Source organism: Camellia sinensis, chromosome 15 (assembly GCF_055761805.1).
Source record: "Camellia sinensis isolate YWXY chromosome 15, ASM5576180v1, whole genome shotgun sequence".
In the NCBI taxonomy this organism is placed as follows: Eukaryota; Viridiplantae; Streptophyta; class Magnoliopsida; order Ericales; family Theaceae; genus Camellia; species Camellia sinensis.
This window is the reverse complement of record NC_138975.1, coordinates 36037900-36055007: the sequence shown is the minus strand read 5'-3', so window position 1 is coordinate 36055007 and position 17108 is coordinate 36037900. Positions and strand designations below refer to the sequence as shown.

Sequence of the window (17108 nt, the reverse complement as noted above, 5' to 3'; positions counted from 1 at the left end):
AATCAGCATTTTAATTTTTTTATTTCCATTGGAAAAAAAAAAAAGTTATCTATGCCTTAATTGTATTTGATTCTGCATAGAAAATGAGACAAACCTTAATGTTAGTCTTCCCATAAACTATATAATTGGACAATTGCAAACAATTCTGCCGTAAATCATCTTGTCCCATTACTATAGTTTAAGCAAATAATTTCAAGTATGACTTTCTTTAGGCAGATAAATTATAAGTTTACTCAATTGAAACTTACTGAATCATCACCTCGAATTTCATGCCTCCTGAAAATTAAATTTTTTCTAATCATTTTATTCAACAAGAAGCCACAAAAGTCTTGAAAGTCGAAAGTAGCAGGTATAAAGTGAGTTACCACTGCTGGAAAAATGACTTTTAGCGTCATTTTAAAAACGCCGCTATATGTATGAAAAACGCCGCTAATTCCTTTAGTGACGCTTATCACCAAACGTCGAGGACGCGGCCGTCGCTATAAGTTTATGACGCTTTAAAAACGTCGTAAAATTAGTATAGGAGGCGTTTTTAACGCCGCTAAATGCGATAAATAATGATAAAATGACGTCATCCAATATTTAGCAACGTTTTTAAAACGCTGTGATAGATTTTTTTTATTTTAAAAAAATGTCCGTTGGCACTGTAGTGGCATTTTGAAAAAACGCCGTTATAGCTCTTTTTTTTAAAAAAAAAAATTGTTCTAAATCTGTTATATTTAACTAAAAAACATACCTGTAATAAAGCTGAAAAATAACAATAATATGAATAAAATTTTACAGCTACTTCAATATATTGACTAAATAAACATTACATGATTGTGTCTGAACCAAAATCAAACAACAAACACAATCAAAAAATAAAAAGAAAAAATAGGTTAAGTCATTTGCTTGCACATGCAGATGCAATGGAATAGTCAAGCATATTACACATCATTACACTGCAGAATAGGGATTCGTATTCAATTAATCATAATAGGTTCATGTACAACAAAGACAATTTTGAGCAGGATACATTCCCAAATCCCAGTCAACACAAAGGAATGCAGAGAGCCCGGTGAACAGTGGCGCTGACACCTTCTCCAACTTCTTCATATAATTTGTAATTTTCTGCATTGAAAGGAAATTTGTTCTCTGACACCTGTTCCATGGTTTCCTTTTATACCACAACATTAATACCCTCTTTTCTCCATATGTAACTCATTTAGAGTGTTATGTGGTTTCTCATTTGTCAACATTACTAAATAAGTAATTCCATAAATTACTCTAGAATGACTTTAATAATTTTCCTTTATCGATAGGTATGCCATTCTCAATGGTGCCAGGAATTGCTGCAAAAAACTTTGTCACTAAAGATAAGGCAATTTGCAAAACTAAGGGTAAATGTGATTCATGATTGCAACCACACAATAGATCTGATCTATTTCATGATTGCAACCACACAATAGATGCTAAAAAAATTCATAACAATGCCTGAGGTGGCTTACGAAAATTTTCATAACAATGCCCGCAGTGGCTTAGAAATACGACATATCAAATATCAAATCAAACCTGATAGAAGGCCAAGCATTGAAGCACGAATTTTTCCATGGAGTCCAGTTCCAAATCCAAAGCAGCATCATAATCCTTCACCTTTATCATAAAATGAAATTTAGTCAACCAAATCAAAGAAGAATTGAGCATGATGCCCAGTAGTTTAAATGGGAAAATCAAGAAAAAGAATCCCTAATACCGCTTCTCTATATTCTCCAATAGCATGGAAGGAAGAAGCTCTTAAATATAAACACTCAATGTTTGAGCCTTCAAGCTTAACCCAACGGATAAATCCTTGATGGCATTCCTGCAACTACTGGGCATATCCAACTTAAGGATTAGAGTTAGCTGAGCTAAGCTGTTCCAATGGTTTAGTATAGATTTCAGACAAAAAAAATAGCATTTGAATTATTCATCAATTTCAGACTAAGATTTCTACCTGACATATACAATTAGTATGGCTTTTTAAACATTAATTCAATGTTGTCTTTTAGATCTAGATTTCCGAAATGGATTTGTGAGTTTTAGTTGTGACCAACTAAAAATTAATGTAAAATTTTATCATACACCAACCTTCTACACTGAAGTTGAGCTGACTTCCAAGGCGGAGGACTGGATTCTGAGGGTATAAATGAGAACCAACTGCATTCTGAAGAAATTCACAATTTAATAGTGATTTTAAATTGCAAAGAGGACTACATAAAAAATACCAGAAAAGGCTTGCACTGAAAGCAGAATAAAAAAAATAATAAATTGAGGACTTATTTAAACATAATCTAGAATTATTATGAACTCATTGGAACAGAGAGAAAATCATAAATAAGCTCACATGCAGCCCAAACTAAAATTGTCCATGTAAAAGTAAAACAATCTCAGACACAGAGAATTGAGTGATTCAAAAAAAAATTTCTTATAAGGTTTTAATTTATAATTGCAACAAATAACTATCAGCCATTAGATCTAGCTTCAGCATTCACTTAAAGAATTCCAAACCTCTATCGTTTGCTGCTTGTGTCATCTAGCACAAACAGAAGCCTCTCCTTACACATTCAACTGTATTGTCCACAACAATATCCTAGTTCTAGACATCTAGTGTCTGGTGCTAATCTTGCACCACTATGCAGGTGTCTGCAAACAATCAAAAAAGTCAAACGCATGTATGGGTGCATACATGTGTGCACATGTGTATGGTGAGCGAAGAAAAATGCTACAAAGAGAATAGGGTTTTTAAGCAAAAATGACTGGACTAGTGTTTTGAATAATTTCTAGAATTACTGCAGTTTATAGAGGCAAGCTATTTTCAGGACATAATCATGCAAAAGTAAACATTTTCCTGCAGTTTTCTTGTACAATTTCAACACTCTAATATCCTATGAAAGAAAGGAATATCTTCTTTTAAAGGCACATATTTCCAGGATTTGAAGAGGATCAGCCGTTACCATAATGTAGTCCGACTTCTGCAGATTACTGTTGAATGATACTCGCACAAGAGCTCTACCATGTCGCACTGCCTTCAATCAGGAATAAGAATGCAGGAGTGAGAGTTACAGTATGGCCAGGCAAAAGATGGCTAGAAACATAGCTAAGACCATGTAGGTGCAATATATTTGTGCAGAAGATGGGAGTTTCCACATGAAAATGCTCTGACCAAACAGAAACATAAAAACAATAGACATCAACATACCTTAAGGATTAGAGTTAGCTGAGCTAAGCTGTTCCAATGGTTTAGTATAGAGTTTAGATAAACGTGTAAAAAAACATAAAATCACAGAGAAGTGAAAAAAGAAGAGGTGAAGGAAAAAGGACATGATTAGGCATTTGGATTATCTTTATTACCATTAATATGACGGGGAAGACTAGAAAGTAGAAACTAAAACGTAGAAAAGTTAAATGAAAGCAGTTTATGTTTCTATATTAAGCAATAGCATTAATGCTCTCATTGATTATTACAAAGGGCAACAATAAAAGCAATAGGTTGTAATGTTACATGTAAATTTAAGTTCAGACCCAATCTACCCCTCCTAACACCCAATAATTAGGGATAGGAATGGAATGAATGAAAAAACGAGATAAAGACACAAGGGAGACTTGTGCATAGGGTAAAATGTGAAACTGGTATAAGAATTTGTATAGCACATAAGAGGCAAAAAGCACCAAACAATGCTGTTTATATGGATGGTCAATAACATCATAAAGCCTATTCAGTTAACTCATTGGTGGTTGCATTAAATTAGTGATTTGGACATACTCTTAAAGAAAAGGATGAAAAAAAGAAAAACTAAGTTGATGGACAGGTTACCTGTGCTCTCCCATCCCATGGAGAAGTAGGTAATTTGCTTTGGTGAACCTATTAAAGAAGAAAGACTCTCAAGTATCTCCAACGTAAGTGAAGAGAATGGACATCACATCGGGAATCAAGCACCACAAAATCTTCGTAAACCAAAAGATAAAGAAAACAATGTATCCACAACATAATACCTTCCATCAATTTGCAGGACCCGTTGGAGGCATTCAAGAGCCTTCTCTGAATTTGCCAAATCTTGGTAGAACTACCAAAAATCAAACATTTAACACAACGATAATTGTCAAGTTACTTCACAGATCAAAGTAAATGTGTTAACTTAATGTGCCTGTTTCTCATGAAACCTCTGTCAGATTTGTCCTGGGATGCAAATTAATTTGCCTGCCTTCCAGATTTCTTGCAACCACTGCTCTCATTTCATCATCAAAACCTCTACATTAAATGATTGCAAAGGAAGCAGTATCAAGAACACAAATGCATTAATCAACAAAAATAAAAACTGGTATTGACCAAGAAAGTCCTGGCTATAGCAGTTTTCAAAAGTAGTAAAATGGATTATCATGATATAATTGGGAAGCAAAGTTATCTATATCATAGCAAACTGATCTGTAACTTACATTCTATTATACTTGCAAGCTAAACAACAGATGGGCTACCTTTTGCTTAACAATTAATAGACATAGACGTGAGTATTCTACTCAATAACATATATCCTACAGGTCATACTCTTGAGGCAGTCCACCATCAGTGGCATAATTACTAGAGCAAAATTCACCCCATTCTTTACTATGTGAAATTGTCAATAAAATCTTGTCATGATAACTATCGGGTGTTTACAACAATTTTTGGTCTGAACAAAATCCAAAATACTAGGGGAGTTGCTATTTGCACAAGCAATTCTTCCAAGTACAACCACCTTAATGGAAGTTCCCTTCTGAAACATAGATCCACTGTAGAACCCATACCCTTCCATATTGAAGCAAATTCAACAGCAATGTACCTAAAAACAAGAGAAAAATATGTCATTTAAAATTCATAAGCATGCCAAGAAAAATCAACAGAGCAGATAGATAATATAGACAAACCCTCCCCCAAGTATGACAGCACGTTTAGGTAACTCTTCCAAGCTCAAGGCTTCGTCAGAGGTTATAGCTAACTCCTATAATGCCAACCAAAAAATAACAAAACAAAATAAGTAGTTAGATAAAGATGGGAGAAAAAATATGCAAGATAATTATATAACACCAATAGTGGATGGTTTCACTCTTTTCAAGTAATTTATCAGTTAAAAATGTTTGTAGTGGTGTTCCCAGGAAAAAGTGCACATAAAAGAACAGCCAAGCTAGAAAGATGAACCACCTATATCCAGAATACGATTATCATGTTATGTCACTTTCCATTCGTGTCATAATAAAAATCAGAAGATTTACCTGCCCTGGAATAGCCGGTCGATAAGCCCTGCTGCCGGTTGCAATGAGTATGTGTTTTGCTGAATAGCATATTTTAGTACCATCTAGTTGCATCACCTCAACTTCATTTGGACCAACTATCTTTCCCTCTCCTTCATATAATTTAACCCCAGCATTTTAAAGTAACCGCTTGTAGATTCCATTTAATCTGATTATTTCTTCTGTCTGCAATATTCACAAAAATAAAAATGGAGAAAACAAAATATTATCTTACTAACCCTCAACAAATAAAGTAACGAATAATGTGTTCAAACACAAAATAAGAGTATTATCAACTTCACTTTTTCATTATTACCACACAACATGATTGAAGTTACCAGTGTGTGTTTGAAGTTACCAGTGAGACCAAAATGACTACGGTTGGAGTTGTAATTAAAGTTATAGTTTACCTTGAACTTAACTGAAAATCATGACTTCACATAGAACAAAAACTAGAAGAAAAAACTCGAGTCAGGGTTATGGCTGCTTGAGTTGAGTTGGTCAGTTAGCACCAAAATAAGAGTATTATCAACTTCACTTTTTCATTATTACCACACAACAGGACACATTAATCACACAATGTGAATATTGTAAGTCAATTACACCGAGTATTTACTTATGAATACCTGTGTTCTTAGCTGCAGGTGCTGCTGCCCTGTTATTCATAAACCCCAACATTGTGAGAGCTAAGTCATCAATTGAAAGCTAAATATTGAAAGAACAAAAAGAACTAAACTGACAAATAGAATATGGCATGCAAAGCACGGTAAATTAGTATTGATGCAATGAGATATGCTATAGAATTGTCTTCTGTTTACCTATACTGATAGTATTGATGGTGTAACGCCCTCAAAATAATAACAATAAACCCATCAAATAACACATTCATTAACATATGAAATAACCACATTCTTCTATTCATCAGTGTTTCATTACAAAAAGTATTACATGTTAACAATAAAAGCAAAATGCCCTACGGGCTTACAGCTTTCCAAGTTAACACTTGGTTACAACAAAAGAGTACTAACTCATACACATTAAGCCCTTGGCTTGTATTTACATGTAATACATCAAAAAGTAAAACGACATCATTATGTCCGCCTCAAGCCTCCCAAGCTATGTCCTTGGAGGTGGCATGCTTCCTGCACCTGAAAATGATATTCCCATATAGGGTGAGCCACAGCCCAGTAGAAACACACTAAACCAACCATGAACAATGACTAAATTTTTAGCAATTGATAGATGGCCAACACTGATACAATCACATAAATCACACATTTATGTCAACCGACTAATGAGTCCAAGTCACTTTTCATTTTCCCTTATTCAATAGACAAGCATGCTAGCTCTATCATCATTTCCACAGATATGTATACAAACTATATCCCACATACAGATAAGCATACAAGCTATATCCACATTCTCAATAGATATGTATAACAACAATATCCATAGATAAGCATATAAGCTATATCCACACTTCACAAAGATAAGCATATGAGCTCTATCTTCACTTCTCTAGACAAGCATATGAGCTGTATCTACGGAGTTCATCCCCTTTCTTCTCCCAACACTATCCGGTTTAGAGGTACATCCCCTATCTTCCCCTAAACCGCGGAGTACATTCCCCATCTCCTCCTCTACACATAACGTATACAAACACATTGGTTCTATATACAATCACTCAATACATGTAGTTAATGTATTCTATCAACCGTCAAGTTCCATGACACACTTCTCTGATTAGTTTCAATTTGCCTAATCATCATGCATTGTCTACAACAATCACGACTATCCTCCACCGATAGCCCAAAGCAGTTATTTCTAAACAGAAAATAAGTGCACAAATGGATATTCATTCAACATTTCATTTCCTCACTTCTCACAATTAATTATCCCAATTAATTAAACAATGTAATTAGGTCAATTCCCATAATTTACATCTCAACCCTTAGGTCCCATTTTCATCAATAATTCAACATTCATTCCATTTCTTCATGCCAAACATGCATCTAGGTTTATTATGAGTAAAACCCCAACTTTTGTAAAATTGCACAAAAGCCCCAAACTTTCACAAAATAACCAAACCAACCCCAACATCTCAAAATACCAAAATTTAAAGACAAAATCCATAGAGAGGAGTAGGATATTCCTACCTCAAACCCGGAGCCCCAAAGGAGATGAGGACCAAAACCAAAATGCTCCAAACCTCGAAATTTTCAGATCAAAAGGAAGCTCTCGACGATCAACACAACTTTTTGTAAAGGCCAAAGATGAGCAAATCACTCCTACTAGATCAAAACCTAGAGAGAAGGTAGAGTCTAGAGTGAGAGGCTCAACAATGGTGATTTTGGAAAAGTAAGAGAGAGAAGAGAAAGCAAAAAGTGATTTGAAAAGGCACAAATTCGGGACTTTAACCCAGGTATACGCTCGAGCGTAAAACACCCCGCTCGAGCGGCCACTCACAGACTTATGCTCGAGCGGCCAACCTCTCGCTCGAGCGCAGAATGCACTCGCTCAGCACTTTTGCAGAACCAGACCTACGCTCGAGCTCCCAACCCTACGCTCGAGCGTACAACACTGCACAACAAATACTGGATGGGTGTATTCCCCGCTCGAGCGCCAACACCTCCGCTCGAGCGGACAGGCCAAAAATCTGGGCAACTAGTTTTGGTTTCTAAACTCAACCAACCTGAAACAAACCCACCCAACACATCCCATAACTCAAGTATGAAGTAAAGAGGATGCAAACAAGATAATAAACAACTACCAACATCCACGGACACATGTCCGGATCACTGTACAACAAGGGTAAACCCGGGATCACTATAACCTCCCCCCCCTTAAAGAATTTCGTCCCCGAAATTAAGCACAAGTTTCCAAAACAGGTTTTTCCTTCGTTTTAAACAATGTTACATTTTAACATTCAACAATTCGACCCATTACCGGTTACCCCATCCCTTCAACAAGAGACATTTCACAATATGTAAACAACATATGTACTTTCAACATGCATCCACATTATGCATTATCTTCCCAATTTCAACAATATATTCAACATATACCATGTTACAATCAACTTCCATATGAGGCAAGTTCCCAAAACATACTTCCAATAAACCAAACATTTTTAATGTTTCACAACTTAAGACATATATAAAAGCTCTTAAGTTCAACAAAATGCAAAATTTAAATACAAGATCACATATCAACAAACAAGTCCGGATATTTCTCTCGGACTTCTAACTCACGTTCCCAAGTGGCTTCCTCCACTCCGTGATGTTTCCACAAGACTTTCACCAAAGGAATGGTCTTGCCACGCAGGACCTGATCCCGCCTGTCCAAGACCCGAACCGGTCTCTCCTCATATGAGGCATCCTCATCTACCTCTAAATCTGTCCAATCCAACACATGTGATGGATCTGGCTCATACTTCCGAAGCATACTCACATGAAACACGCCATGCACCCCGGACAATTGCGGCGGTAAGGCTAACCGATAAGCAACCTCACCAATCCTCTCAAGGATTTCAAAAGGACCAATAAACCGAGGGGATAACTTCCCACTCTTCCCAAATCTCATCAAACCTCGCCTAGGTGATATCTTCAGAAAGATATGATCACCTACCTCAAACGCCAAAGGCCTCCTCCTACGGTCAGCATAAGATTTCTGCCGACTCTGGGCTGTAACAAGCCTCCTACAGATAAGCTCAACTTTCTCCGTCGTCTCCCTAACCAACTCCGGACCCAACAAAGGTACATCACCCACCTCGGCCCAACAAACTGGAGACCTACACGGTCGGCCATACAAGGCCTCAAACGGTGCCATACCGATGCTAGACTGAAAACTGTTGTTGTAGGCAAACTCTACCAAGGGTAAGTGCCTCTCCCACGTCCCACTGAAGTCCAGGACACAACCCCGAAGCATATCCTCGAGGATCTGAATAGTACGCTCGGACTGCCCATTAGTCTGAGGATGATAAGCCGTACTAAAGGTCAACTTAGTGCCCAAGGCACTCTGCAAACTCTGCCACAACCTAGCAGTAAAACGAGGATCCCTATCTGACACAATCGTCACTGGGACCCCGTGCAATCTCACTACGTCCCGAATATATAAATCGGCAAGATGATCCACCGAATCTCTCACGCGCATAGGAATAAAGTGCGCCGACTTAGTCAACCGGTCTACAACCACCCAAATAGCATCACTACCCCGGTGCGTCCTCGGAAGACCCACAACGAAGTCCATAGTGATATGCTCCCACTTCCACTCGGCAATAGGCAAGGGTTGCAACAAACCCGCTGGCCTCTGATGCTCGGCTTTCACCTGCTGGCAAGTAAGGCACTTCGATACGAAAACAACCACATCTCTCTTCATACCCCGCCACCAAAACTGGCGAACCAAATCCTGATACATTTTAGTACCTCCCGGATGCACCGCAAGGCGCGAATGGTGAAACTCTCGGAGTACCTCCTCTCGGCAAGACTCCGGTACAAACAAACGGTCTCGGTATCTCACACTCAGGTCAGGATACACCGACAAACCCTTTTCACCCTTCCCACTGGAGATCTTCTCTCGGAGGGATCCTACCTCAAGGTCACCTCTCTGTGCCTCTAACACTTTAATCACAAGCGTAGGCTGTGCAACAACAGAAAACAAGGCCGCAGCCTCAACAGATCCGCCCAGTAGCAAATCAAACTCACCAAGTGCTCCCAACATCTCCCATTCCCGGATGGCTATACAAGCTACATCACTAATGGTCTTCCTACTAAGGGCATCGGCCACAACATTGGCCTTTCCCGGATGATAATGCAACTCAAAATCATAATCCTCGATGAACTCCATCCATCTCCTCTGCCTCAAATTTAAGTCTCTCTATGTAAGCAGATACTTCAAACTCTTGTGGTCCGAGAACACCTCGAACTTCTCACCATAAAGGTAGTGCCTCCAGATTTTCAAGGCAAAGATCACTGCTGCTAACTCTAGGTCGTGTGTGGGGTAATTCTTCTCATGTATTTTCAACTGACGTAAGCCATAAGCTACCACATTTCCTTCTTGCATCAACACACAACCCAAACCCTCTCGTGAGGCATCACAATAAACCGCATAACCCAACCCTCTCTCCGGAATAATCAACACCGGAGCGGTGGTCAATCTAACCTTCAGCTCTTGGAACGACTTTTCACAAGTCTCACTCCACACAAACTTGACTCCTTTCCGAGTCAGCCTAGTCAACGGTGACGCTAACCTGGAGAAATCTTTCACAAACCGACGGTAATACCCAGCTAATCCCAGAAAACTGCGAATCTCGAACACACTCTTAGGCTGTGCCCAATCTTGCACTGCCTCAACCTTGGATGTATCAACAGACACCCCTTCCCCGGATACCACGTGGCCTAAGAATTTGACTTCCCTCAGCCAGAACTCACACTTCCCAAACTTGGCATACAGCCTATGGGTTCTAAGCAACTCTAGCACCACTCTCAAGTGTTCCTCGTGCTCCTCCTCAGAAGGCGAATAGATAAGGATGTCGTCCACAAAGACGACCACAAATCGGTCTAAGAACTCCCGGAAAATCCGGTTCATCAAGTCCATAAAGACTGCCGGTGCATTGGTAAGCCCAAATGGCATCACCAGAAACTCATAATGGCCATACCGCGTACGGAATGCCGTCTTCGGAATATCCTCTTCCCTGACCCTCAACTGGTGGTAACCCGATCTCAAATCTATTTTAGAGAAACAACGGGAACCCTTCAACTGGTCAAACAAATCATCTATACGGGGCATAGGGTACTTATTCTTAACCGTAGCCCGATTCAACTTCCGGTAATCAATACACAATCTCAAGGCACCATCTTTCTTTTTAACAAAGAGGGCCGGCGCTCCCCACGGCGAAACACTAGGACGAATAAAGCCCTTATCGAGCAATTCCTGGAGCTGAACTTTCAACTCAACCAACTCTGCTGGAGCAAAACGGTAAGGTGCCATAGAAATCGGCGCCGTGCCGGGCACTAAATCAATAGAGAACTCTATCTCTCGGTGAGGTGGCAAACTAACAAGATCTTCGGGAAAAACATCCGAATACTCACAAACCACCCTCGGCAACACAATCTGTGTCTCAACACACTCACTACTCTCAAAGCTAGCGAGTAGACCACTAAGCTCACTTCGCCCTCGCGAATCATACCCCGGTGGCAAAACACTACCAACCCGGTCTCCCAAGAAATGGAACCACTCCCCGCTCAGGGTACATAACGTGACCCTCTGGCGGTAGCAATCGATAACAGCCCGGTATGACGATAGCCAGTCCATACCCAAAATAACATCAAAACCCTTCATGGGCATGACAACAAACGGAAAAGCAAGCCTATAATCGGCAACTTCTATATCACATCCTCTAACACCCTGTTTCAGGATCAACTCACCACCCAAAGGCGATACCACACAAATAGGAGATGCTAACTGTGCTAACTCCAATTCCAAAACAGATGCAAATGCAGCAGATACAAAAGAATGAGATGCACCCGTGTCTATCAACACATTAGCAACCGAGTTGCAAAACAGAAAAGTACCTCTCACTACTGATGGAGCTGGTACTAAATCCTGCGTGGTAACAGCATACACGCGCCCCGTAGGCCCCTGGTCTACCTGCTCACCTCTCGGAGCAAAGGACTGTTGCACAGACTGGGATGACGAAGCTCCCGGATTGGCCCTCGAGGCCTGCACGGACTGAGCTGGCTGAAAACCCTGCGTCTGCCTAGAACCAGACGCTCCCGAAGTGGCACTCAACTGCGGGCAAAACCTCTTCAGGTGCCCAGGCTGTCCACACTGATAACAAGACAAGGGCTGCCCCCTGCCCGAACTCTGACTCTGCGGTCTAGCTGAAGAAGAAGCAGCTCTCTGACCCCCACCCTTCTGCGGGCAAACAGAAACCTTGTGACCCAGCTAGCCACATTTGTAACAGGTGAAATCCCCCTGACCACCTCTCCCGGAGCCTGCACTCGGCACTGGGAAGGTCGATCTAGCAACACCACCCTGTGACTGCTGAGGGTTAGAACCCCTCTGCCTCTTACCATCACCCTGACTATCCTGGCTCCTCTTGGAGCCTCTCTGCCCCTCATCCTCCTCCTGCATCATGAGCTCCATATGAGCTGCAGCGTCCACTAGGTGTCTATACTCTCGAATATAAGACCCACCAACCCTCAACTTGAGGCCCCGCCTCAGCTTCCGCTCAAACTCATAGCAACGGCGTTCCTCAGACGCCACCAATTCAGGTGCAAACCTAGACAAACTAGTAAAGGTAGCCTCAAACTCGGCCACAGACAAGCCCTGCTGATTAAGCCGGCTAAACTGATCCCTCAGCTTCTCCCTTGCTACTGCAGACAAAAACCTCTCCTGAAAAGCATTCACAAACGCCTCCCAAGTACCACCAACACGAGCCTTCTCGTACTTCCACCACTGACCCGCATCTCCCTTCAGTTGGAAGGATGCCAAGGTCACTTTCAGTGCTCCGTCCTCGATGCCAAGCATCTCGAACGTCTTACTCATTTGCTCTAGCCACTCATCAGCCTTCAGTGGCTCCTTCGGATCCCCGATAAACTCATCCGAATTAGACCGGAAGAACTCCCTCTTCAAGAAAGAAGGCCCTGCCTCAGCGGCCTGATTCCCAGCGCTAAGAATACCCAACGCTCCTGCTATCTCTCTAGCCAAGGCACCCATAGCCTGCTGACCCACTGGCTCGGCCACATTGGCCTGACCAACTCCCTCCTGCACTGCCGGAATCTCACCCTGTAACGGTACTTCCTGCCTCGCAGGTCTACCACGCCTAGCACCTCTTCCTCGTCCTGACATCCTAATAAAGGTAACACAGAATATTAGCACATTCACAAATGTGCCGAAACTAAACACTCACGTCCTAATGCATGGACAACTGTAATTCACTCCACATAAGCACATAAGCACATAAGCATTTACGAATTTCATTTCCGGATAATGATAGTCCCGAGGCGTTACTAGAGTTCCGGTTAGAAACAGCATTGATCAAGTGCTTTTCCAACAAGACTCCCAGAAACCCAAGGATCCAATCAACATCCTAGAAACTAAATCCCATACCCACATAGTCACATAAGCATGTTATCAAATAAGCACATGGCATATGATACTACATCTAAGTCTCTATCAAGCGAGACAAACCCATTGTGATACAAATCACTTCCCACGTACCCAAAGTATTCGAACCCGGTACGCTCTGATACCAAGTTGTAACGCCCTCAAAATAATAACAATAAACCCATCAAATAACACATTCATTAACATATGAAATAACCACATTCTTCTATTCATCAGTGTTTCATTACAAAAAGTATTACATGTTAACAATAAAAGCAAAATGCCCTACGGGCTTACAGCTTTCCAAGTTAACACTTGGTTACAACAAAAGAGTACTAACTCATACACATTAAGCCCTTGGCTTGTATTTACATGTAATACATCAAAAAGTAAAACGAAATCATTATGTCCGCCTCAAGCCTCCCAAGCTATGTCCTTGGAGGTGGCATGCTTCCTGCACCTGAAAATGATATTCCCATATAGGGTGAGCCACAGCCCAGTAGAAATACACTAAACCAACCATGAACAATGACTAAAATTTTAGCAATTGATAGATGGCCAACACTGATACAATCACATAAATCACACATTTATGTCAACCAACTAATGAGTCCAAGTCACTTTTCATTTTCCCTTATTCAATAGACAAGCATGCTAGCTCTATCATCATTTCCACAGATATGTATACAAACTATATCCCACATACAGATAAGCATACAAGCTATATCCACATTCTCAACAGATATGTATAACAACAATATCCACAGATAAGCATATAAGCTATATCCACACTTCACAAAGATAAGCATATGAGCTCTATCTTCACTTCTCTAGACAAGCATATGAGCTGTATCTACGGAGTTCATCCCCTTTCTTCTCCCAACACTATCCGGTTTAGAGGTACATCCCCTATCTTCTCCTAAACCGCGGAGTACATCCCCCATCTCCTCCTCTACACATAACGTATACAAACACATTGGTTCTATATACAATCACTCAATACATGTAGTTAATGTATTCTATCAACCGTCAAGTTCCATGACACACTTCTCTGATTAGTTTCAATTTGCCTAATCATCATGCATTGTCTACAACAATCACGACTATCCTCCACCGATAGCCCAAAGCAGTTATTTCTAAACAGAAAATAAGTGCACAAATGGATATTCATTCAACATTTCATTTCCTCACTTCTCACAATTAATTATCCCAATTAATTAAACAATGCAATTAGGTCAATTCCCATAATTTACATCTCAACCCTTAGGTCCCATTTTCATCAATAATTCAACATTCATTCCATTTCTTCATGCCAAACATGCATCTAGGTTTGTTATGAGTAAAACCCCAACTTTTGTAAAATTGCACAAAAGCCCCAAACTTTCACAAAATAACCAAACCAACCCCAACATCTCAAAATACCAAAATTTAAAGACAAAATCCATAGAGAGGAGTAGGATATTCCTACCTCAAACCCGGAGCCCCAAAGGAGATGACGACCAAAACCAAAATGCTCCAAACCTCGAAATTTTCAGATCAAAAGGAAGCTCTCGACGATCAACACAACTTTTTGTAAAGGCCAAAGATGAGCAAATCACTCCTACTAGATCAAAACCTAGAGAGAAGGTAAAGTCTAGAGTGAGAGGCTCAACAATGGTGATTTTGGAAAAGTAAGAGAGAGAAGAGAAAGCAAAAAGTGATTTGAAAAGGCACAAATTCGGGACTTTAACCCAGGTATACGCTCGAGCGTAAAACACCCCGCTCGAGCGGCCACTCATAGACTTATGCTCGAGCGGCCAACCTCTCGCTCGAGCGCAGAATGCACTCGCTCAGCACTTTTGCAGAACCAGACCTACGCTCGAGCTCCCAACCCTACGCTCGAGCGTACAACACTGCACAACAAATACTGGATGGGTGTATTCCCCGCTCGAGCGCCAACACCTCCGCTCGAGCGGACAGGCCAAAAATCTGGGCAACTAGTTTTGGTTTCTAAACTCAACCAACCTGAAACAAACCCACCCAACACATCCCATAACTCAAGTATGAAGTAAAGAGGATGCAAACAAGATAATAAACAACTACCAACATCCATGGACACATGTCCGGATCACTGTACAAAAAGGGTAAACCCGGGATCGCTATAGATGGAATGAGATCCAAAGGCATATAACATTCATGGGTACTTGATCTCAACTTTTTCAAACTATTCTACTGTTTTTAAATGCTAGTTTTGAAAGTCGTAATTGTTTTTCATATATGCAGAATTCCACTAAAAGGGCATTTCCTCTGCCTAAGAACGTAAGAACCCTTGTAAATGCATGCTGCCTAGATACCAAGCCTTAAAATCATGAATACCTCTTCAACCAATTTACAAACATCAGGAGAGAGAGAGAGAGAGCTATTGGATTCTCATAACATTTAATTACGTAGTCTGCATAAGTCTTAGAACACATTTTGCACTGAAAGAACAAGATAAATTAATAAATTACACATTTAAAAGCAACTTACAAAATCTTATAACAATGGAAATGAACCATAGATTTCATATAAATCCTGACAGTAAAACAACAGAACACAGGGATGGCACAATACGAAAGCTTCTTTGTTCTAACAAAAGTTTAACATGCAAGTGAGCAAACCTTCATTCCTAAAATCCACAAGAAGGTTGTGTGCATTGTGACTTTGCTTTAGCAGTAGCAAAGGCTGTCCAGGATGCATTAGTGTAATCCCATACCTGATCAAAGTTAATGTCGAGTTTCAGTAAGTGACAAATGGTGGGCCAAAATAGACTATGCAGTGAACATAACGTTACATTTAGTATATATATAAATAAAATAAAAAAGTACCTACTTTTTGCTAAAGTACTCTGCAAAGGATGAATAACTAGAAGGGATTGCATCAGAGTTCCCATCAAAAGGACTCTCAGCAGATGTATTATCAACGGCATGTAAGACAGAGTAAATTCTCCCCGTGTGAATTGCCAAAACCACCATCTCCCTGAGGTTTTTGGTATCAATTGATTTATTGGCCAGGTGGATGACATTTGTGGCTTTGCATTCAGACTCAATTGAGTTCATGCCATGAACTAATGAATTTCCCCTATCACCACTAGACTGCTCAGCGCTTAACCAAGCATTTTCTTTAAAAAAATTCTACCACAGAAACACAAGAATTGATTCCCATCCAATTAATTCTCCAAGGTTCATCACTAGAGACATTTGATGACTCTAGTGGTAGGAGAAGGTACATGTTTGATGGTTTCCATAACGATTCCCCTTGCAGTAGAAATTTTCTTCCTCCTCTTGATGATTTCAATCGAACAAACAATTTCCCAAATATCCCATTAAAAAAAAATTCTTGAAAGCACATTGCTCGCACCACCTAGCAAGGAAAAACAGAATGCTTTGGCATTAGTAGAAGTGTTTCACGTAAAACAGAACCCAAATTATTTTAAACGTATGCTTGAACCTGTTCTGCATCTAGATGTATTTCGCCACATGAAGAAACCGAAGATTTCACAAACTTCGAAAGTAAGAAAAGTTCCATTTCAACACTTCCCACATCATCATCTAGCTTTGAGTCAATCAAAAGAACAAAACTAGAGTAATGCACACCAGGTATATTACAAGTAAAATGTATTCTATAAGCTTGAAAAACAGTGCCATCGGGTTTTAATCCCCATGTTCTAGAGAGTGCATGGACACAGGTTGTCCCAT

The 17108-nt window shown here is 40.2% G+C and overlaps 1 pseudogene across 1 annotated transcript; it reads right to left on the bottom strand.

The window, feature by feature from the left end:
- Positions 1-766: 766 nt before the first annotated feature.
- On the bottom strand, positions 767-17102 carry LOC114259029 (glutathione reductase, chloroplastic-like; annotated as a pseudogene). Its single transcript, XR_014356260.1, has 12 exons — positions 16861-17102; positions 16243-16773; positions 16032-16126; positions 5910-5938; positions 5266-5469; positions 4921-4994; positions 4752-4835; positions 4164-4267; positions 2973-3044; positions 2107-2182; positions 1552-1632; positions 767-1331 (listed from the first exon to the last, which is right to left on the bottom strand). The product of XR_014356260.1 is annotated as a glutathione reductase, chloroplastic-like (transcript).
- Positions 17103-17108: the final 6 nt, after the last annotated feature.